At 37.7% G+C, this 11,351-nt stretch overlaps 1 pseudogene; it reads left to right on the top strand.

The window, feature by feature from the left end:
- The first annotated feature begins 5,569 nt into the window (after positions 1-5,569).
- LOC115513087 lies at positions 5,570-6,227 on the top strand (annotated as a pseudogene).
- Positions 6,228-11,351: the final 5,124 nt, after the last annotated feature.

The raw sequence follows: 11,351 nt of genomic DNA, 5'->3' as shown, positions 1-11,351 counted from the left end.
GCTATTCCCACCCAGGAACACTGATGTCATTACATACACACAGAAACCTTAATCACTCTTACCCACATTCCTCCATTCCTTCTAGATTCCCTTTCATCCCAAAAATATTGCCTGCGCGCATTTTCCTAAGTTTTATTGCATGTTGGTAACGAAAAAAAAAAAAAAAAAAGCTTTAAAGTTGGTGATTTGCTATCGCTTACAAGTTTCCTTTCACATCTTCAAAAATGCAAGCAGCTCTAAATCATGGTGAAATGCACTTCCCTTTACAAGACTAATATTTTATACCCTTGAGGAGGAAAGTCATAGACAAGGGTGAACAGCTTTGCTCATTTTTAATGGAAAGGCCTCTCTTGAAATCTGATCAGTTAAACACTCTCTTCCTCTCCCCCTCCCCCCCGCCCTCCTGGGAGCATGCACACTGATTGTCTTCAGCCTGGGAAGGTGGCTCCTCTTACAGTGAGAATCACTGTGTGTGTTTGTCTTTACGGCTATGTCTCCCCTGGCTTCTCTGCTTTTCATGATACTTTTTGGTAGAAACTTCCATAGTTTCTCTCCAACGTTTCTCCTTGCTCAGTCTCTCTTATTTCATAATACTTAATTGTCTTTATTTTTTCTTTTGTCACTCAGAAAGCTGGAAAGACTCCATTTTCACCTTGGAAAATAAAATACTTCTTAGTCACTTCCTTGGCACATCAGAAATTACCACCAACCCTTGCAGTCACCCATATTTTTGACCTGTGAATTTCCTTCACACAAGAACATCCAGTATCACTTTACACTTCCATCAACTTCAAAAACTTTTCCTCCCAAGATTCTACCCTATTTCCCTTCTCATTTCAAAATTTATCCAACAGATTTTACAGATTGTTTGACAAAGAAACATTGAACGTTTCCCCTAAATTAGAAGATTTCCCCTAAGATTTAAAACTTAATACTCAATTTCCTCATCTTTAGAAAGACAAACAGCCCTAAAATTGTGTGAAATTACTTTCTTTAAATCCGCATGCCCCTCTTGAATAGAACCCAAATCTCAGGAAGGCTTTCTTAGATCAGGCCCCAGTCGCTTATCCTAGGCCCCAAGAGATTCTTGAGAACTACTATCCTTTTGTCAGGAAGCAAAAGAAAGTCTCCTGCCCATGAGACCTTTTTTAAGAGGAGTGTCTCCACTTTGGTCACGTATTAGAAACATTCAGTACTCCTGATGATTCGTTCCCAAACTATATCCTCAAGTGAAAATCTCTGGAAAACTGCAGGTACCAGGATAGTCAAAACAGTCTTCAGGCAGTTCTAATCTGTAGCCTGGGTGTGGCTCACAGTGACAACAGTCTCCACCTGCCTGGAGCATAGTGAGGTGGCGATGGACAGAGGAGGCCCCTGCAGTCAGGTAGAGCTCATGGCAAAGTACACACTGTTCCTCTAAGGCAGCAGATCTCAACCCAGGCTGCATGTTGGAATCATGGAAGGAGTTTTTCGAAACACAAATGCCTGGGACCCAACCCAAAATTATTAAATCTGAATCACTGGGGTTGGCCTTTGAAATAAATGCCTTCCAGCTGATTCCTTTGTAGAATCAGAGCTGGGAAGCTGTTTTACAGCTGAATTCACTTGTAGGCAAGCTCCGTGATTTTGCTGAGTTTATAAACTAGTGGGGGAGCTACACTTTACTAAGTTATATTGACCTGTAGAAAGTGTTAGTGAAGGTTGAAGACAGAATAACAGGGAGGCACCTCTTTGAGATGTTGCTGTTTGGGAAGGTCTCTATGAATCGGTGACTCCCAGAGACTGGGTGAGGAATATGAGCCAGCCTGATGAGAGTGCTAGTAGGGGGTAGCGGAGGAGCAATCACATCCATTAGCTTTAAGAGTGGCCGCACCTCCCATCAGCTTCAAAGACTGCTAGAAGCACAGAAGTGTGAGCAAATTTCAACACTCCGGGACCTCCTGACTCTTCTGAACTCCTGCAGGCCCTTTGGCTACAGAGAAAACTCAAGAATAAAAATGGAGGTGAGTTGAGAGGGAGCCTGCTTTCTGGGTGTTCATGGGAGGAAAGCTAGGTTATTTGTCTTCATTTTATTTCATAAACATTTTTATAGCCATTAAAGTTTGTGCCTTGCAAAGTCCTCTGTTCTTGACAAATAAGAACTATTTTCACCCTCATAGCAAGCCTGATGGAAAGTGTTATTACTATACTCATTTTACAGAGAAGGAAACTGAGGCATGGCATGTTAATTACCTTGAACAGGGATCCACAAGTGTCATTTCAGAGCTGGTAATAGAAACCCGGCACTGTGGCTCCTGAGTTGATGACTTTAACAGCTATCCTATGTCACTTCTCAACAAATTCCTGATTTTAAGGGAATTATATATCTGCTTTGATATTTAAGTGTGTCTTCCTATTATCTCCTTATGCTACTTCCTTTTATGTTTGACCATAGCGAGTCTGCTTCTCTGGCCTGTTTTTAAGTCCTATACCAATTCTACCCTCATCTAGGGGGCGGGGGAGGGAGATGTCTATTGGTTGATTTCCCTGCTAGTGGTGAATTGCATTTCTGTTCCATTGCGTACCTGGTAACTCTAGGTAGGAGACCAGCACTGTGTATTTTAAATTGTCGACTGCTGAGCATTTTGTGTTCCTTTAAATAAAGTTGGGCTTTGTTCTTTGATGTCATTACTTGGGATATTCATGCTTAGGAAGATTGTTTTGAATATGTGCTAATTGGGACTGGAACAGGCTTCAGTCTGTATAGAATTTGGCCCCATTGCTGAGGCAATACCCTGTGAGGGCTCTATCTCAATCCCTTTGCACATGGGGTCTTTGTAGTCTAACTGCCTGGGACATAGATTCTTTCTGGCCTTGAGTGACCCCAAGGAACCCTTTATATTCTAAGTATTTGAATGTCTGCGTCAAGGTTTTTTTTGTCTGCATGACGGTTGATTTTGAGGACAAATTTTCACCTGAAATAATTTCTCATCTTACAAATTCTTGTATCCTTTGTATAGATGTTGTCTGCCATTTTCTGTTCATTTAAAAATATCCTATATTCAGGGCACCTGCGTGGCTCAGTCAGTTAAGCATCTGACTCCTGACCTAAGCTCAGGTCATGTTCTTGCGGTTTGTGGGTTCAAACCCTGCATCAGGCTCTGTGCTGGCAGTGCAGAGCCTGCTTGGGATTCTGTCTCCCTCTCTTTGTCCCTCTCCTGCTTGCTCTCTTTCTCTTTCTCAAATGAAAATAAACTTAAAAAAAAACAAAAATATCCTATTTTCCTTGCGTACAACCCTTCCAACAATAAATTAGTTACCACAGATAAACGAAATTGCACTTTACTTATACCAGTAGAAGGCTTTCTTGTACTAAAAAGTCCAGTAATCAATCCAAATCCCTCACTCCTCCTATAATTTGAGGAAAGAGGATATTTCTTTTCTTTTCTTTTTTTTTCTTTCAAGGGAAATTTTCAAAGTTTTGAAAATTTGCCCAAGGTCACATAGTTAACATAGCCAGTACCTAAACCAAGTTTCTTAACCAATATGCTAAATGAGCTCTCACATTTGGTAAATAGAAAGGAATGTGACATACATTAAAGATAACGGTTTCTTAACCTGTCTTCAGAGAGATGTAAAACCAAGATTTTGTATGGCTTATTATTATTGTTTTCTTAAAAGTTAAAAACTATTCTGACATTTGTTAACAGTACAGGAGATTTTATTCAAGACTGTTGCAGTAGGAGTAGAAAGATTGAACTCCAAATAAAAGTAAAAGCAGGGGGTGACGATATCAAGAGTAGGGGATAATGAACTTGACTGTATATTAAGGGTAGGTAATTCTTACTAAACTGATTCAGCAGTATTCTTGGTAAAGGCAAGCCAAAGTCAAGGCTCCCTTGAGAAAAAAACTCAAAGGAACCTAATTAAAGTTTGGTTAAGTAGACAAACAAGTAAAAAGATATGGATTCTAAGAATTAATATTGTTCAAATGTCCATACTATACAAAGCCATTTATGGATTCAGTGCACTCTCTGTCAAAATTCCAATGACATTTTTTATATAAGTAGGAAAACAATCATAAATTTTTCATGGAACCACAAAAGACCCCAAATAGCCAAAACAATCTAGAGAGAAGATCAAAGCTAGAGGTGTAACACTTCTTGATTTCAAACCATACTACAAGGCTGTGGTAATGAAAACAGTATGGTATCATCATAAAAATAGACACATAGACCAATGGAATAGAATTGAGAGGCTAGAAATAAACCCTTGCATATGTGATCAAATAATCTTTGAAAAGGGAGCCAAGAATACTTAATGAGGAAAAGATAGTCTTTTCAATAAATGATGTTGAGAAAATTGGATAACCACATGCAGAAGAATTAAATGGGCCATTATCTTATATCACTCACAAAAATTCACTCAAGATGGATTGAAGACCTAAAAATAAAAACTGAAACTGTAAATCTTCTAGAGGACCTAATGAAAAAGGTTCTTGACCTTGGTCTTGGTAATGATTTATTATGATCCCAAAAGCAAAATAAATAAGTGGGATTATATCAATTGAAAAAGCTTCTGCATAGCAAATGAAAGTATCTACACAATGAACCTACAAAGTTCTAAATCATATATCTGATAAGGGGATAATATACCAAATAAATAAAGAAGTCCTATAATTCAACAACAAAGAAAATACCATTAAAAAAAAATAGGCAGAGAAATTTAATACACGTTTTTCCAAAGACCTGCAAATGGGCAACAGGTACACGAAAAGGTACAACATTACTAGTCATCAGAAAAATGCAAATAAAAACCACACTGAGATATCACATCTGTTAGAATTGTATTATCAAAAAGACGAGAGAACAAGTGTTGGCAAGAATGTGAAGAAAAGAGAACCCTTGCGCACTATTTATGGGAATATAAATTGATGCAGCAACTATAGACAATAGTATGGAGTTTTCTCAAAATAATTAGAACTAGAAATACTATATTATTTAGCAATCCTACTTCTCAACACTTACCCAAAGTAAGTGAAAACAGGTTCTTGAAGAGATATCTGCTTTCCCATGGTCATTGCAGTATTATTCACAATACCCAAGATATGGAAATAACCTGAGTGTCCATCAATAGATGAATGGATGGAGATGTGGGGAATGGGTGTGTGTATATATAACATTCCATTGTACATATGTGGACTCACAGGCATGGGCAGATCTAACCCACTTCACCCATGGCCAGGACTGGAGCACCATCACCCAGGCTCAGGGTCCCTCCATCTATCCCCAGAGCAATGTCCTCTGTCCAGTAAACTCCTATAAAGAGCTTTAGTCTGAATACCAAAAACAATATATGTGGGGTTGTGGGGTTAAGACACAAGTGGTAGTTCTGAACAAACCCTGCCCCCATGGGATCAATGGAATGTTATTCAGCCATGAGAAAAAAGGAAATCCTGTCATTTGTAACAACATGGTGAAACTTGAGGGCATGATGTTAAGTGAAATGTCAGAGAAAGACAAATATAGTGTGACGTCACTTACACATGAAATCTAAAAAAGCCAAACCTCTCTTGTGCAATGCCACCAAAATGATGTTCAAGTGTTTTATAGAGGTTGGCCAGGTGGCCTACATTTCCTTTGGCCTTCATGCCGGGAGGATGGTCCAGATTATAGATGCTATTGACCAGAAGGGGGCTTTGGTTGATGGACCTTGCATTCAGGTAAGGAGATATATTATGCCTTTCAAATTCATGGAGCTCACTGACTTCATCCTCAAGTTCCCACACAGTGCCCGCCCAAAGTACGTCGGACAAGCCTGGCAGAAGGCAGACACCAGTAGGAAATGCGCGGCCATGGGATGGGTCAAGAAGATTAAAGCCAGAGAAAGGAAAGCCAAGATGACAGATTTTGATCACTATAAAGTCATGAAGGCAAAGAAAAGGAGGAAAAGAATAATCAAGCTTGAAGTTAGAAAGCTACCAAAAGCAGCTGTCCTGGAATCTTCTCCTAGAAATGTACCCACTGCTAAGGGTGCAGCTGGAGAAGTTGCTGCAAAGTTTCCAGCAAAAAAAGTTTGCCGCCACAGGCAAGAAGGCTGCAGTCCAGAAGATTTCTGCCCCATAAGCTGCAGGCCAGAAGGCAGCGCCTCCAAAAGCTGGGAAGGGTCAGAAATCTCAAGCCCAGAAAGCTCCTGTTCCAAGGCATCTGGCAAGAAAGCAGAAAAGCAGAAGAGGAGATTATAAATAACTAATAAAGGTTCTTTTTGACACATGCACACACAAAGACACACACAAGCCAAACTCCTAAAATGGTATAAACTTCTGGTTATAAAAAGAAATAAGCTTGGGGGAATCTAATGCACAGCATGATGATTATAGTTAATAGTACTGTATTATATACTTGAAAGTTGCTGAGGGAATAGATTGTAAATGGCTGACAGCAAAAAGAAATAGTAGTTACTTGACATGATGGAGGTGTTAGCTAATGCTATGATGGTAATCATTTTGTAATATATGTGTATGAAATCAACATGTACACTTTAAAACTTTTTTTAACATTCATTTTTGAGAGACAGTAACAGGGCATGAATGGGGGGGAGACAGTAACAGAGCAGAGAGAGAGGGAGACACAGAATCAGAAGCAGGCTCCAGGCTCTGAGCTGTCAGCACAGAGCCCGAAGCGGGACTTGAACCCACGAACCATGAAGTCATGACCTGAGCTGAGGTCAGATGCTTAACCAACTGAGCCACCCAGGCGGCCCTCAACATGTACACTTTAAATTTATACAATATTATATGTCAATTATATCTCAAAGCTGAAAAATAAATGTTTGATGGAGGTAGTCTATCAAATCCATCAAAAAACTTAATTTCTATTCTTAATGACAATGTCACTTTTCATTGATGGTAGACAACAAATTGCAGAAAAAAGATGCTGTAGGTAAATGAGATCTTAATGAATGCATATTTAAAGTAAAAATAGAGGGGTGCCTGGGTGGCTCAGTTGGTTGAGCGTCCAACTTCGGCTCAGGTCATGATCTCACAGTTTGTGGGTTTGATCCCTGCATCAGGCTCTGTGGTGACTGCTTGCTCAGAGCCTGGAGCCTGCTTCAGATTCTGTCTCCCTCTCTCTCTGCCCCTCCCCCGCTCACACTCTGTTTCTCTGTGTCTCTCAAAAATAAATAAACGTTAAAAAAAACTAAAATAAATAAATAAAAGTTATGTATTTACTCAGAACACAGATGTAAAGTATTTTATATGACTTAAAAAATGCTTTACTATGCTATCTTTCCCCATAAATGTATACATTTAACTGAATTTGACTAAAATGTTGGCAAATAGTTGTTAGCAGTATTTCCTTGTGTTTTAAATTCCTTTTTATTATTTATCATTTAAAAATTATTATATATCTTTTATTTTCCTAGGTATACCACTAAAAGTGTGCCTTTTTGATATTGTTTCATAAGACAAGTTTTTAGATTTTTTTATTCCTCCATACGGGACATTTATTTTGTCTTTTGTTTACACTCCGATTTTTACTATATATTTCTTTTAATCTCTTTGGATTTATTTTGTTTTTCAAACTTCAGATGGATCCTATGCATTAGTTTTAAACCTTGTCTCTTTCTCTAAATATTTGGTATAAAATAATTTTCTCTAAATATAACTTTTCCTGAAAATATGTAGGGCTGAAAATTTCCATGGAAGCACCACTTCAGTTGAAACCCATAGGTTGTTCATTACCCTTTAGTTCTAAGTGCTTTTAAACTTCTATTATGATTTTTTAAACTGTGAATTATATACCAATGTATTTTTGAATTTTTAATACTTATAGGTTTTTTCTTGGCTGTTTTTTAAAATAACTGTATTTCTTAACTGTACTGTCAAAAAACCATGATGACTGATACCTTCTCTTTCTGATATGTTGAGGATAACTTTCAGCCTAATGCAGGATACATTTTTAAATGATCGTGTGTGCATAAGAAGAATATGTATTTCTTAACTTTGACAAGTGGAATTTAATATACTGCACTAAGTAAAACCTCTTCAGATCTTGCATGTTCTTATACAGAGGTGGAAATCAAGTGCATGTCTATACCCCGACAAACATAGTCAATGTAAATGTAATTTAAAACATAATATTTAAAATAGTGTTAGAAAATAGTAGGTAAATGTAAAATTTTTGTGTAAATGTATTTTTCTTTTTTATAGTTTTGAACTATTGGATTATAATAAACATACAGAAATGTGCACCTATCATAAGTAAACAGTTCAAATATTGAACATTCCTTAGCACACAGATTGAAAAAACCAAAGCAATTATCTTGATTTCTCTTGAACCCCTTCCAGTCACCAACCTCCACGAAGTATAATCAGTCACCTGAATTTTAATAGCATATACAAGTGTGATCTATTTTTTTCATTGTTTGAATGATATCCTACAGTACATATTTTGTCAAGCTGTTGTCACTCCACATTATTTGCAAGATGCACCCATATTGATGCTTATAATTATGGAATGTCCTTTCTCATTAATGTATGTCAATGTAAGAATACATTTATCAGTTCTATTGTTGATGGATAATAGTATATTTTCAGTTTTTAGCTATTACAAACAGTAATGCTATAAATGTTCTAGTACATGTCCTTGCATTTTTATTGAATATATACATAGGAGTAAAATTGTTGGGTCAGTTTTCCAAGGTGCTTGTGGATGTTTACACTCCCACCAGAATCTTGAGAGTTCTTACTTCTTCATAGCCTTACCAGCACTCGGTATTGTTTACCCCAGGATGCTGATGTTATTCTGTCTCGTCCTACTGTTTTTCCTTTCCTGTTCTTACTGGAGTCTACTGTGTGTGTGTGTGTGTGTGTGTGTGTGTGTGTGTGTGTGTGTGTGTGTGTGTGTTGGCAAGGTGGGTGTCTGGTATGAGGCAGGTGTCGAGATTTTTTCCCATATGGATCTCCAATTGAAACAATTATTGAAAAGCCAATTCTTGGGGCACCTGTGTGGATCAGTCCGTTAAGTGTCAGATTTCCACTCAGATCATGGTCTTGGGATTTGTGGGTTCGAGCCCTGCATTGGGCTCAGTGCTGACAGCTCAGAGCCTGGAGCCTGCTTCAGATTCTATGTCTCCCTCTCTCTCTGCCCCTCCTCTGCTCATGCTCTGTCTCTCTCAAAAAATAAATAAAAATTTAAGAAAAAATAAAGAAAAGTCAATTCTTTCCAAACTATTATGCAATATCACCCTTGTCACAGAGTGACAGGTCTGTATGAGACTATTTCTACAATGTCCATTTCTATTTCTGACTGTTATTCTTGTTACAAAACCACACTGTATTAATTACTATTGTTTTAGAATAGTTTTGCTATATTTTAAAGTAAAATTTTCACCTTTTACTTATCTCTAAAATTGTGGCTTTTTCTTTGTATGTTTCCATTAAAAATTATAGAATCAGTTTGTCAACACACACATACACATACACATGCTCACACACAATACACACCTTAGAAATACTGAAATTTATATTGTGATTGGAATGATTCTACAGATTATTTTAAGGAGAACTGACACATTTACTAGTTTGAATATTCCAATCCATGAACATGGCATATTCCTCCATGTATTCAGATAGTCATTAACTTGCCTCCATAACATTTATAGCTGTCACTGTAGAGGTTTTTTTGCATGATTTTCTATAAATTTATTCCTACATATTTGTTGGTTTTTGATGTTGCAATGATGGCTTGCTTGTACTTATTATTCAAAACAAAAAAAAATATTTTGGGGGCATCTGGGTGGCTCAGTCAGTTAAGCATCCCACTTCGGCTTAGGTCATGTTCTCATAGTTCATGAGTTTGAGCCCCGTGTCAGGCTCTGTGCTGGTAGCTCTGTGTTGGCAGCTAAGAGCCTGGGACCTGCTTTGGATTTGGATTCTCTCTCCCTGTCTCCCTCTCTCCCTCCCCCCCTTTCTCTCTGTCCCCCCACTCACATTCTGTCTCTATCTCAAAATAAATAGACATTAAAAATTTTTTTAAAAGAAATATTTTAGTCACTATGTCATGAAGGAAAGATAATGATTAATATAAATCCGTGAAAATAGGCTTAAAAATATTACCTTATAAATAAAATGAATTCTCCCATATACCACACTACAAATATATTTCAATAGTTTACATTCAGACCTTCAATTATATCTCTAAGTGTGAAAAATTTTAGAAAATGAGGTTTTAAAGTGACTAGAAAAAAGTATCTTTTCCCAAGTGTCTCTTCTTCAATTTCCCTCTCAAGTTACTATTGTACAGCTTTTGCTAGAATAGCTACAAAATCAGAAAATTCATTTTCTCTTGAGATAACTCCTTCAAATATTAAAGACTCCTTGAACATCATCCAAAAATATCTCTCCATATAATTTGCACTCTTTGGTTCATATTTTATCCAGTGTCAATATAGAGCTCTACCTTTTTCCGTATGATAACTCTTGAGATCATAAGGGCAGTGTCTGTGCCCTTACTCTCCTCCCCTTCCTTTCTGTGGGCTCAGTGTTTTCCCTAATTCATAAAACATGGTTTCCAACCTTTCCACCACTTTGCTGGTCACTCTTCTCTGAATGCATCCACGATTTTTATGCACTCTTCATACTTTTCAGTGTGTTGCCCATTATTTCAGGTGTGGCCTCAAAAACAAGGATACCTTTTCACTTTGAGTTAAGTTCCCTACTTCTCTCAGTGCACTGAAGTCGTGGTGTCATCAGAGAAGCGGCCTGGCTTGGCATTTAGAAGCCTTCCAAATTGACACTTACATTGATTTCATCATTTTCATACCATAGTTTTGCCTGGCTGGGGACTTTGGTAGAAGTAAGGACTTCTAAGTCAGGGATGTAATCACACTAAGCTTGAAAGGGAAGATTATCCTTCCATGCATTCTAGCTGGCCTTCTGTCCCTGAAAGAAAACCACCTCTTGCAAAACAAAATTACAATCATAAAATTGATTTGTGACCATAAGAATTAGAGCAAGGGGTTTTAGTTCAGCCGTGCAATATTTATGTCAGCGTTCTGATAGTTAGATCCCTCATCAGAATAGAGAGATGCCTCCCACCAGAACCACGCAGGGTGAATCTTTTATCGATGTGCTTTCTCCCCACAGCAAGGCTGGAGGGAGGGAATACTGTCATTGATTGCTGAATGGTCTTGCTTTTCTATATTTTATGCTGATTATTCCCCGTTTCTAATAAATAAATCTTTTTAGATTCCTTAACATCTTTTGTCTTGCTCTATTCAGGAGGCCAACTTGTCTTTTCAAGGTGACTTTGATTTTCTCTTATCATTTTAGGTGGTTTTTATAACTTAATTCTTAGAGATGATTCTTA

This window comes from Lynx canadensis, chromosome B1 (genome assembly GCF_007474595.2).
Source record: "Lynx canadensis isolate LIC74 chromosome B1, mLynCan4.pri.v2, whole genome shotgun sequence".
In the NCBI taxonomy this organism is placed as follows: domain Eukaryota; kingdom Metazoa; phylum Chordata; class Mammalia; order Carnivora; family Felidae; genus Lynx; species Lynx canadensis.
Note: the sequence above shows the minus strand (reverse complement) of the source record. Positions and strands in the feature narration are given on the sequence as shown.